We start from the raw sequence: 12050 nt of genomic DNA, 5'->3' as shown, positions 1-12050 counted from the left end.
CACTTTATTGGGAAAAGTGTGTCTTATAAAATGAATAATACTGTATATATATATATATATATATAGATAGATAGATAGATAGATAGATAGATAGATACAGTTTATACACCTGTATACAGCATCAGCCCTCCTAGGCACACACAAACCAGACATGGAGATCTAAGTACAAATTGTCTGGGGATGTAGGCTTGCTCAGATCCTTGTCACTTCATGTCATCCAAGACAGGCAGGAAGCAGTGGTGCTGGGACCTTGCTGTACACTGTGAAGGGGGGTCATCAGGAGTTATTTCAGGGCCGCCTTTTTACATGGGCCTACACCGTCTCTACTGCTCCATGTGTCTATCTTTTCTGGAGGAGAGGAGCTGCTGTTATACAGCCGTTGTGGGACATCTCCCAGCCTTCCTGAATGTCAGTGCTTTACTGTTGCTCAAATTGAGGAGGGGGCACCCCAGAAGTCATGGCGTGGTTATACCTGTTCCATTCATCCACAGAAACCTGGGGTATAAATTATCGTCTTAATCCCACTACTGGGACTTGCACCTACAACAAGAACGCAGCGTGTAGAGCTGTGGCTGGAGTACACCAGATTTCCCGGGATCCTTCCACCACCAAGTGCTGCTCCCATCTAAATGATTGGAGGGCAGCTGTGCATGCACAGTTCGCCCTCCGATCATTTCCCAGCTCTGTTATAATTGTCGGTGTGTCTCCCAGTAGTGAGACCCGCAACATGTGGTGAGTGCGATGACATCATCAAAGGTCCTTTATACTGCCTGAGCAATCAAGTGGATGAATAGAAATTTTATTTTTCCCCTGAAACACTATTTTCCTTAGCATTCTGTCTAAAGAATGCTATTATTTTCAATTATTATAAACATTTTATAATTTGAAAATTCTAAAATCAACAGAACACCAAACCAGAACTTAAGTTAAGAAGTCCCTGTTCGGGTCTGGGTACAACATTTAGTCTTTAATCACCCGTGTAGCCACCTATGTCTTAGGCCACCAGAGAGGCAAACGCTTTTTGCAATTGTGTGCAAGCAAGACAACCGCTAATGTATTGTACAGTGGTCAGTTACCATGGAAATGAGAAGTGTGTAATGTAAGAGAAAATATTACAGCCAGCAAGTGAATAAAAAAAAATTATATACTTACCTTTATTTTTTTATTAAACACAGCTCTCCTCTTTTCTCAATAGATGTAAAACACTGGTCTCAACATAGTGCAGGTACAATTGCATCTTAAATTTTTTTTTGTATTGACAATTTTTTAAGATGTCATTTGTAATGAGGCATTCAAAGGTATTAAAACCAAATTAAAAAAAATAGTTACAAAAAATTAAAAAAAATTATTATTTACTATCAATATAATAATTGTAAATTGATAGTGGAATTTGGAAATTACAAAATACCTCAGCCCGCAAGCCCACGTCAAGGGTCCTCATTCTTTTGCGAGTCCCTAATCTAAACTAACAACAGGGGTACTAACTAAGCTAAGAAAAATCTAATTTAATAGTAATTAAAATTTCAGAATCAAGCTGAAATCAACGACTTCCACGGATGGCTTCCAACTGCCACGGTAATGCCCCCTCTGGACTGCAGAAAAAGTCGGCATAGAGTTCCCGAACAGCAAGTCCTGCTGTTCCAGGTCGTCCAGTCCGGCTCTGGTCAAAAATGACAGAAGATGTCATATTTTGACCAATATCTGCATCTGAGGAGGCATCGTGAATGCTGGTGAAGTTGTGTAGCAGTACACAAGCCTGTATCACCAGGGTGGCATTGTCCGGATTCATCTGTATGGATGACATGAATACCCTCCACTTTGTGGACAGTATTCCGAAAGCACACTCCACATACTGACGGGCACGAGTCAATCGATAGTTGAAGAGACGCTTCCGGTCATCCAGATCACGTCTAGGGAAGGGCCGCATCAGGTGGGGTGACAATGCAAATCCTTCGTCTGCCACGATCACAAATGGAGCCGGCGGACCTGCAGATCCGGGAAGTCTTCTTGGTTCTGGCAGGGCAAGCCCATTCTGGAAACGCTAAAGATGCGATTGTCAGAAGTGCTCCCATAGGCCCCCGATGTCCACAATTACAAACCTGTAATTACTGTCAGCCAAGGCCATCAGCACTACAGAAAAATACTGCTTGTAATTGTAGTACTGTTACCCTGAGTGTGACGGCATCTTTACACGGATGTGTTTTCCGTCCAGTGCCCCAATGCAGTTAGGGAACTGCGCAGATTGTTGAAATCCCTCAGCGATACGAAGCCAATCTTCCACTTTGGGGGTGGGCATTAACGCTTCTCTGAGTTGCTGCCATATGACTTTACACGTTTGACAGACAATCCCAGAGATTGTTGAGATCCCAAGCAAAAATTCAAAGTGCAGCGAAGCAAACGAATTTCCAGTTGCAAGGAATCTGTGGAAAGAAAAAAACATTTTTTATATATTATATTTTTTAAGCACATTACAAATTTTACATTTTTAATTGTTTTTACCTCAACGTGACTATAACGCTTTGCTCTGCAGAGATACTGCGCCTCATACTCGTGTCCACAAAGTTCAAGTCTGGAAGTAGAGACACCAGCAGATTATCAAACGCCTCTATGGACATACGGCAGTAACTCTGGAACTTTAAGGGGTCCTGACGCAGGTCGCTGCATATTGTGTGGAATTGTCCCTTCAGATGACGCTGAGCGACAATAGGATGAACCCAATGTCGCCTCCTCCTCTCCGGTTCTTTGTCCAGCATCGCTGCTTGCTGTCCAAATTGCCGAGAAAGGAGCCAACGGAGGAGAACTATATCTTTCGGCATGATATCGTTTCAGAGAATGCTAGAAAAAATGCCTATATCAAGCAAAGATTTCACACAGAGCTCTTAACGACACGATGAACCAAACAAAATGGCACCTGAGGTAAAACCAGTCATTACTTTTATTATTATTATTTTTTTGATAAACCATTACAACTTTATTAGCATTTTTTATTTACATTATGTTATCCGTTTTTACGGATCCGCAAAAACGGGTAACATACGGATGACATACTGAAACATTTTTGCGGAACAACGGATTCGCAAAAAACGGACCGCAATTCCGGATATAAAAATGCAGACGTGTGAATGGACCCTTATAATGAGCAGATAAAAGGTCCAGAGTTCATTTCAAGTGTGCTATTTGCATTTGGAATCTGTTGCTGTCAACTCTCAAGATGAGATCCAAAGAGCTGTCACTATCAGTGAAGCAAGCCATCATCAGGCTGAAATAACAAACAAACCCATCAGAGAGATAGCAAAAACATTAGGTGTGGCCAAAACAACTGTTTAGAACATTCTTAAAAAGAAGGAAAACCAAAAGACCCGGAAGACCACGGAAAACAACTGTGGTGGATGACTGAAGAATTCTTTCCCTGGTGGAGAAAACACCCTTCACAACAGTTGGCCAGATCAAGAACACTCTCCAGGAGGTAGGTGTATGTGTGTCAAAGTCAGCAATCAAGAGAAGACTTCACCAGTGTGAATACAGAGGGTTCACCACAAGATGTAAACCATTGGTGAGCCTCAAAAACAGGAAGGCCTGATTAGAGTTTGCCAAGCGACATCTAAAAAAGCCTTCACAGTTCTGGAACAACATCCTATGGACAGATGAGACCAAGATCAACTTGTACCAGAGTGATGGGAAGAGAAGAGTATGGAGCAGTGGCGTAGCTAGAAATGACTGGGCCCAACAGCCAATTTTTTAATGGGGGCCCCCCCTCCACCAGTCATTTTTTCGCAACCCCTTCTTTTCATGCCGCCCCCATTCCTGTGACTAGTAAAGATCGCTCTCTCAGACCAGGCTCGGCAGGTGTTCCATCCGTTTCCTACACTGTCTATACTGTCACTGTATATCATTTCATTGTGTAATACTGTTAAGGGGGCCCTGACAAAATCTTCCCCTATAGGTACGCCCCTGGTATGGAGAAGGAAAGGAACTGCTCATGATCCTAAGCATACCACCTCATCAGTGAAGCATGGTGGTGGTAGTGTCATGGCGTGGGCATGTATGGCTGTCAATGGAACTGGTTCTCTTGTATTTATTGATGATGTGACTGTTGACAAAAGCAGCAGGATGAATTCTGAAGTGTTTCAGGCAATATTATCTGCTCATATTCAGCCACATGCTTCAGAACTCATTGGACGGCGCTTCACAGTGCAGATGGACAATGACCCAAAGCATACTCTAAAAGCAACCAAAGAGTTTTTTAAGGGAAAGAAGTAGAATATTATGCAATGGCCAAGTCAGTCACCGGACCTGAATCCGATTGAGCATGCATTTCACTTGCTGAAGACAAAACTGAAGGGAAAATTCCCCAAGAACAAGCAGGAACTGAAGACAGTTGCAGTAGAGACCTGGCAGAGCATCACCAGGGATGAAACCCAGCGTCTGGTGATGTCTATGCGTTCCAGACTTCAGGCTATAATTGACTGCAAAGGATTTGCAACCAAGTATTAAAAAGTGAAAGTTTGATTTATGATTATTATTCTGTCCCATTACTTTTGGTCCCTTACTAAGTGGGAGGCACATATGCAAACTGTTGTAATTCCTACACCATTCACCTGATTTGTAAATACCCTCAAATTAAAGCTGACAGTCTGCTTTAACGCACATCTTGTTTGTTTCATTTCAAATCCATTGTGGTGGTGTATAGAGCCAATAATGTTAGAATTGTGTCAATGTCCCAATATTTATGGACCTGACTGTACATTTCGCATAAACTTTATGTAGCTATATACAGTATGTGTGGTCTGAAAATGTAGAAAATCAAGTCTAAGTGGGACTCAAAGAAACATTTAAAGGGAACCTGTCACCGGGATTTTGTGTATAGAGCTGAGGACATGGGCTGCTAGATGGCCAATCCGCAATACCCAGTCCCCATAGCTCTGTGTGCTTTTATTGTGTAAAAAAAAGGATTTGATACATACAGTATGCAAATGAACCTGAGATGAGTCCTGTCCCTACCTGCTACTGAACACATGCAGCAAAATTTTAGGCATTGTTACTAAGGACCTTGGATCAGCATGAAGATACCTAGTATAAGGCCTCATGCACACAACCGTGTGTCCACCATCTGCAGACGTGGACCCATTCGCTTGAATGGGGTCCATGATCCGCATGCAATGGTCAACACTGCATGCTTTACTTTTTGCGGTGTTTACAGAAAACTCAACTAAGCACTCCGTAATGCTTCCATAGGCTTCCGATCCGTGCCTCTGTTCCGCAGCACACCATATCTTCGGTGATACGGTGCACACGGTCTGTGCCCTTATTTTGCGGACCGGCTGTTTTCGGACCACCGTACGGGCACGGACCTGCTATGGCCGTTTGAATGAGGCCTAAGGGACAGAGAAGAGCACAGGAGAGGTGAGAACTGATTTTTTACGACCACTAGGACACCCTACTTATCACTGATTTTGATAAATAAGAGCGTTAGATTTATAGAGCAAAAAATATATTTATGGTTAAAAATTTTTACTTTTTAAAATTGATATGAAAGTTAATAAATTAATTATACCATATTTAGTCTCTCCATTTCTACTGACTCCAACTGACATCCAAAACTAGCTTTGACTCTGACTCTCCGAATCCGTTGTAGCTCTTACCTGTGTGCGCTGTGTTTTATTTGTATTAATGTCTTTTTATAAGCTCAGCTGGTAACACTTCAGACATTGTACAGACAGATATTTTGTGTCCAGTTTGGAGAAGGCTTGCAGCTGGTGTTACATCAATGAAGTACTCTATCAGAAGTGTCCTTGAATGTTGCAATCCACTTCCTCTTCCTCTTTGTTTGCAGCTTGGAAAGGAGTGTACAGGAGTAAAAGTAGTCCTAGCAAGTCCTTAAATTCAATTGGCACCATGTAATGCTTAAATTCTCTTTTTGTGGTTCTGCGGAGGACATGAACTCTTGCTGCCAGATTCCTTCACAAACATAAAATTTAGTTGTTTAAAATAAGGTAATATTATAACATGGTTATAAGTAGGGATGAGCGAACTCGAACTGTATAGTTCGGGTTCGTACCGAATTTTGGGGTGTCCGTGACACGGACCCGAACCCGGACATTTTCGTAAAAGTTCGGGTTCGGTGTTCGTCGCTTTCTTGGCGCTTTTGTGACACTTTCTTGGCGCTTTTTGAAAGGCTGCAAAGCAGCCAATCAACAAGCGTCATACTACTTGCCCCAAGAGGCCGTCACAGCCATGCCTACTATTGGCATGGCTGTGATTGGCCAGAGCACCATGTGACCCAGCCTCTATTTAAGCTGGAGTCACATAGCGCCGCCCGTCACTCTGCTCTGATTAGCGTAGGGAGAGGTTGCGGCTGCGACAGTAGGGCGAGATTAGGCAGATTAACTCCTCCAAAGGACTTGATTAATCGATCGATCTGCAGCTGTGCATCATTGAGCTGCTGAAATTCAATTGCTCACTGTTTTTAGGCTGCCCAGACCGTTTGTCAGTCACTTTTTTCTGGGGTGATCGACGGCCATTTTGTGTCTTGTGGTGCGCCAGCACAAGCTGCGACCAAGTGCATTTAACCCTCAATGGTGTGGTTGTTTTTTGGCTAAAGCCTACATCAGGGTGAAGCTGTCACACCAAGTGCATTTAACCAGCAATAGTCTGTTTATTTTTTGGCCATATACTACATCAGGGGCAAGCTGCGCCTGTCACCAAGTGCATTTAACCCTCAATGGTGTGGTTGTTTTTTGGCTAAAGCCTACATCAGGGGGAAGCTGTCACACCAAGTGCATTTAACCAGCAATAGTCTGTTAATTTTTTGGCCATATACTACATCAGGGGCAAGCTGCGCCCGTCACCAAGTGCATTTAACCCTCAGTAGTGTGGTTGGTCAAGCTGTCACACCAAGTGCATTTAACCAGCAATAGTCTGTTAATTTTTTGGCCATATACTACATCAGGGGCAAGCTGCGCCCGTCACCAAGTGCATTTAACCCTCAGTAGTGTGGTTGGTCAAGCTGTCACACCAAGTGCATTTAACCAGCAATAGTCTGTTCATTTTTTGGCCATATACTACATCAGGGGCAAGCTGCGCCCGTCACCAAGTGCATTTAACCCTCAGTAGTGTGGTTGGTCAAGCTTTCACACCAAGTGCATTTAACCAGCAATAGTCTATTCATTTTTTGGCCATATACTACATCAGGGGCAAGCTGCGCCTGTCACCAAGTGCATTTAACCCTCAGTAGTGTGGTTGGTCAAGCTGTCACACCAAGTGCATTTAACCAGCAATAGTCTGCTCATTTTTTGGCCATATACTACATCAGGGGCAAGCTGCGCCCGTCACCAAGTGCATTTAACCCTCAGTAGTGTGGTTGGTCAAGCTGTCACACCAAGTGCATTTAACCAGCAATAGTCTGTTCATTTTTTGGCCATATACTACATCAGGGGCAAGCTGCGCCTGTCACCAAGTGCATTTAACCCTCAGTAGTGTGGTTGGTCAAGCTGTCACACCAAGTGCATTTAACCAGCAATAGTGTGGTTATTTTTTGGCCATATCCCAGTCTAATTCTGTCAGTAAATCCATACCGGTCACCCAGCGCCTAAATACTAGGCCTCAAATTTATATCCCGCTAAATCTGTCGTTACCGCTGTACTGTTGTGGCTGGGCAAGTTATTTAGTGTCCGTCAAAGCAAATTTTTTGTTCTGGGTGAAATACAATTCCCAATTTAGCAATTTCATAATTTAGTGGTTTCTGCTATATCAGAGCTATTTGAAATCTATCCCTAAAAGGGTATATAATATTCAAGGTGCACATAGGGTCATTCAGAATAACTTCACACACACGCTACTGTGCATTTCCAAGTCTAATTCTGTCACTAAATCCATACCGGTCACCCAGCGCCTAAATACTAGGCCTCAAATTTATATCCCGCTAAATCTGTCGTTACCGCTGTACTGTTGTGGCTGGGCAAGTTATTTAGTGTCCGTCAAAGCACATTTTTTGTTCTGGGTTAAATACAATTCCCAATTTAGCAATTTCATAATTTAGTGGTTTCTGCTATATCAGAGCTATTTGAAATCTATCCCTAAAAGGGTATATAATATTCAAGGTGCACATAGGGTCATTCAGAATAACTTCACACACACGCTACTGTGCATTTCCAAGTCTAATTCTGTCACTAAATCCATACCGGTCACCCAGCGCCTAAATACTAGGCCTCAAATTTATATCCCGCTAAATCTGTCGTTACCGCTGTACTGTTGTGGCTGGGCAAGTTATTTAGTGTCCGTCAAAGCACATTTTTTGTTCTGGGTTGAAATACAATTCCCAATTTAGCAATTTCATAATTTAGTGGTTTCTGCTATATCAGAGCTATTTGAAATCTATCCCTAAAAGGGTATATAATATTCAAGGTGCACATAGGGTCATTCAGAATAACTTCACACACACGCTACTGTGCATTTCCAAGTCTAATTCTGTCACTAAATCCATACCGGTCACCCAGCGCCTAAATACTAGGCCTCAAATTTATATCCCGCTAAATCTGTCGTTACCGCTGTACTGTTGTGGCTGGGCAAGTTATTTAGTGTCCGTCAAAGCACATTTTTTGTTCTGGGTTGAAATACAATTCCCAATTTAGCAATTTCATAATTTAGTGGTTTCTGCTATATCAGAGCTATTTGAAATCTATCCCTAAAAGGGTATATAATATTCAAGGTGCACATAGGGTCATTCAGAATAACTTCACACACACGCTACTGTGCATTTCCAAGTCTAATTCTGTCAGTAAATCCATACCGGTCACCCAGCGCCTAAATACTAGGCCTCAAATTTATATTCAGCTGAATTTGAATACAATACATTGGGCCAAATAATATTTTTGTTGTTGTGGTGAACTGATAACAATGAGGAAAACATCTAGTAAGGGACGCGGACGTGGACATGGTCGTGGTGGTGTTAGTGGACCCTCTGGTGCTGGGAGAGGACGTGGCCGTTCTGCCACATCCACACGTCCTAGTGTACCAACTACCTCAGGTCCCAGTAGCCGCCAGAATTTACAGCGATATATGGTGGGGCCCAATGCCGTTCTAAGGATGGTAAGGCCTGAGCAGGTACAGGCATTAGTCAATTGGGTGGCCGACAGTGGATCCAGCACGTTCACATTATCTCCCACCCAGTCTTCTGCAGAAAGCGCACAGATGGCGCCTGAAAACCAACCCCATCAGTCTGTCACATCACCCCCATGCATATCAGGGAAACTGTCTGAGCCTCAAGTTATGCAGCAGTCTCTTATGCTGTTTGAAGACTCTGCTGGCAGGGTTTCCCAAGGGCATCCACCTAGCCCTTCCCCAGCGGTGGAAGACATAGACTGCACTGACGCACAACCACTTATGTTTCCTGATGATGAGGACATGGGAATACCACCTCAGCATGTCTCTGATGATGACGAAACACAGGTGCCAACTGCTGCGTCTTTCTGCAGTGTGCAGACTGAACAGGAGGTCAGGGATCAAGACTGGGTGGAAGACGATGCAGGGGACGATGAGGTCCTAGACCCCACATGGAATGAAGGTCGTGCCACTGACTTTCACAGTTCGGAGGAAGAGGCAGTGGTGAGACCGAGCCAACAGCGTAGCAAAAGAGGGAGCAGTGGGCAAAAGCAGAACACCCGCCGCCAAGAGACTCCGCCTGCTACTGACCGCCGCCATCTGGGACCGAGCACCCCAAAGGCAGCTTCAAGGAGTTCCCTGGCATGGCACTTCTTCAAACAATGTGCTGACGACAAGACCCGAGTGGTTTGCACGCTGTGCCATCAGAGCCTGAAGCGAGGCATTAACGTTCTGAACCTGAGCACAACCTGCATGACCAGGCACCTGCATGCAAAGCATGAACTGCAGTGGAGTAAACACCTTAAAACCAAGGAAGTCACTCAGGCTCCCCCTGCTACCTCTTCTGCTGCTGCCGCCTCGGCCTCTTCTGCTGCTGCCGCCTCGGCCTCTTCCTCCGCCTCTGGAGGAACGTTGGCACCTGCCGCCCAGCAAACAGGGGATGTACCACCAACACCACCACCACCTCCGTCACCAAGCGTCTCAACCATGTCACACGGCAGCGTTCAGCTCTCCATCTCACAAACATTTGAGAGAAAGCGTAAATTCCCACCTAGCCACCCTCGATCCCTGGCCCTGAATGCCAGCATTTCTAAACTACTGGCCTATGAAATGCTGTCATTTAGGCTGGTGGACACAGACAGCTTCAAACAGCTCATGTCGCTTGCTGTCCCACAGTATGTTGTTCCCAGCCTGCCACTACTTCTCCAAGAGAGCCGTGCCTTCCCTGCACAACCAAGTATCCGATAAAATCAAGTGTGCACTGCGCAACGCCATCTGTAGCAAGGTCCACCTAACCACAGATACGTGGACCAGTAAGCACGGCCAGGGACGCTATATCTCCCTAACTGCACACTGGGTAAATGTAGTGGCAGCTGGGCCCCAGGCGGAGAGCTGTTTGGCGCACGTCCTTCCGCCGCCAAGGATCGCAGGGCAACATTCTTTGCCTCCTGTTGCCACCTCCTCCTTCTCGGCTTCCTCCTCCTCTTCTTCCACCTGCTCATCCAGTCAGCCACACACCTTCACCACCAACTTCAGCACAGCCCGGGGTAAACGTCAGCAGGCCATTCTGAAACTCATATGTTTGGGGGACAGGCCCCACACCGCACAGGAGTTGTGGCGGGGTATAGAACAACAGACCGACGAGTGGTTGCTGCCGGTGAGCCTCAAGCCCGGCCTGGTGGTGTGTGATAATGGGCGAAATCTCGTTGCAGCTCTGGGACTAGCCAGTTTGACGCACATCCCTTGCTTGGTGCATGTGCTGAATTTGGTGGTGCAGAAGTTCATTCACAACTACCCCGACATGTCAGAGCTGCTGCATAAAGTGCGGGCCGTCTGTTCGCGCTTCCGGCGTTCACATCCTGCTGCTGCTCGCCTGTCTGCGCTACAGCGTAACTTTGGCCTTCCCGCTCACCGCCTCATATGCGACGTGCCCACCAGGTGGAACTCCACCTTGCACATGCTGGACAGACTGTGCGAGCAGCAGCAGGCCATAGTGGAGTTTCAGCTGCAGCACGCACGGGTCAGTCGCACTACAGAACAGCACCACTTCACCACCAATGACTGGGCCTCCATGCGAGACCTGTGTGCCCTGTTGCGCTGTTTCGAGTACTCCACCAACATGGCCAGTGGCGATGACGCCGTTATCAGCGTTACAATACCACTTCTATGTCTCCTTGAGAAAACACTTAGGGCGATGATGGAAGAGGAGGTGGCCCAGGAGGAGGAGGAGGAGGAGGAGGAAGAGGGGTCATTTTTAGCACTTTCAGGCCAGTCTCTTCGAAGTGACTCAGAGGGAGGTTTTTTGGCAACAGCAGAGGCCAGGTACAAATGTGGCCAGCCAGGGCCCACTACTGGAGGACGAGGAGGACGAGGATGAGGAGGAGGTGGAGGAGGATGAGGATGAAGCATGGTCACAGCGGGGTGGCACCCAACGCAGCTCGGGTCCATCACTGGTGCGTGGCTGGGGGGAAAGGCAGGACGATGACGATACGCCTCCCACAGAGGACAGCTTGTCCTTACCCCTGGGCAGCCTGGCACACATGAGCGACTACATGCTGCAGTGCCTGCGCAACGACAGCAGAGTTGCCCACATTTTAACGTGTGCGGACTACTGGGTTGCCACCCTGCTGGATCCACGCTACAAAGACAATGTGCCCACCTTACTTCCTGCACTGGAGCGTGATAGGAAGATGCGCGAGTACAAGCGCACGTTGGTAGACGCGCTACTGAGAGCATTCCCAAATGTCACAGGGGAACAAGTGGAAGCCCAAGGCCAAGGCAGAGGAGGAGCAAGAGGTCGCCAAGGCAGCTGTGTCACGGCCAGCTCCTCTGAGGGCAGGGTTAGCATGGCAGAGATGTGGAAAAGTTTTGTCAACACGCCACAGCTAACTGCACCACCACCTGATACGCAACGTGTTAGCAGGAGGCAACATTTCACTAACATGGTGGAA

Source organism: Bufo gargarizans, chromosome 4 (genome assembly GCF_014858855.1).
Source record: "Bufo gargarizans isolate SCDJY-AF-19 chromosome 4, ASM1485885v1, whole genome shotgun sequence".
Classification (NCBI taxonomy): Eukaryota; Metazoa; Chordata; class Amphibia; order Anura; family Bufonidae; genus Bufo; species Bufo gargarizans.
This window is presented reverse-complemented; position numbering follows the sequence as displayed.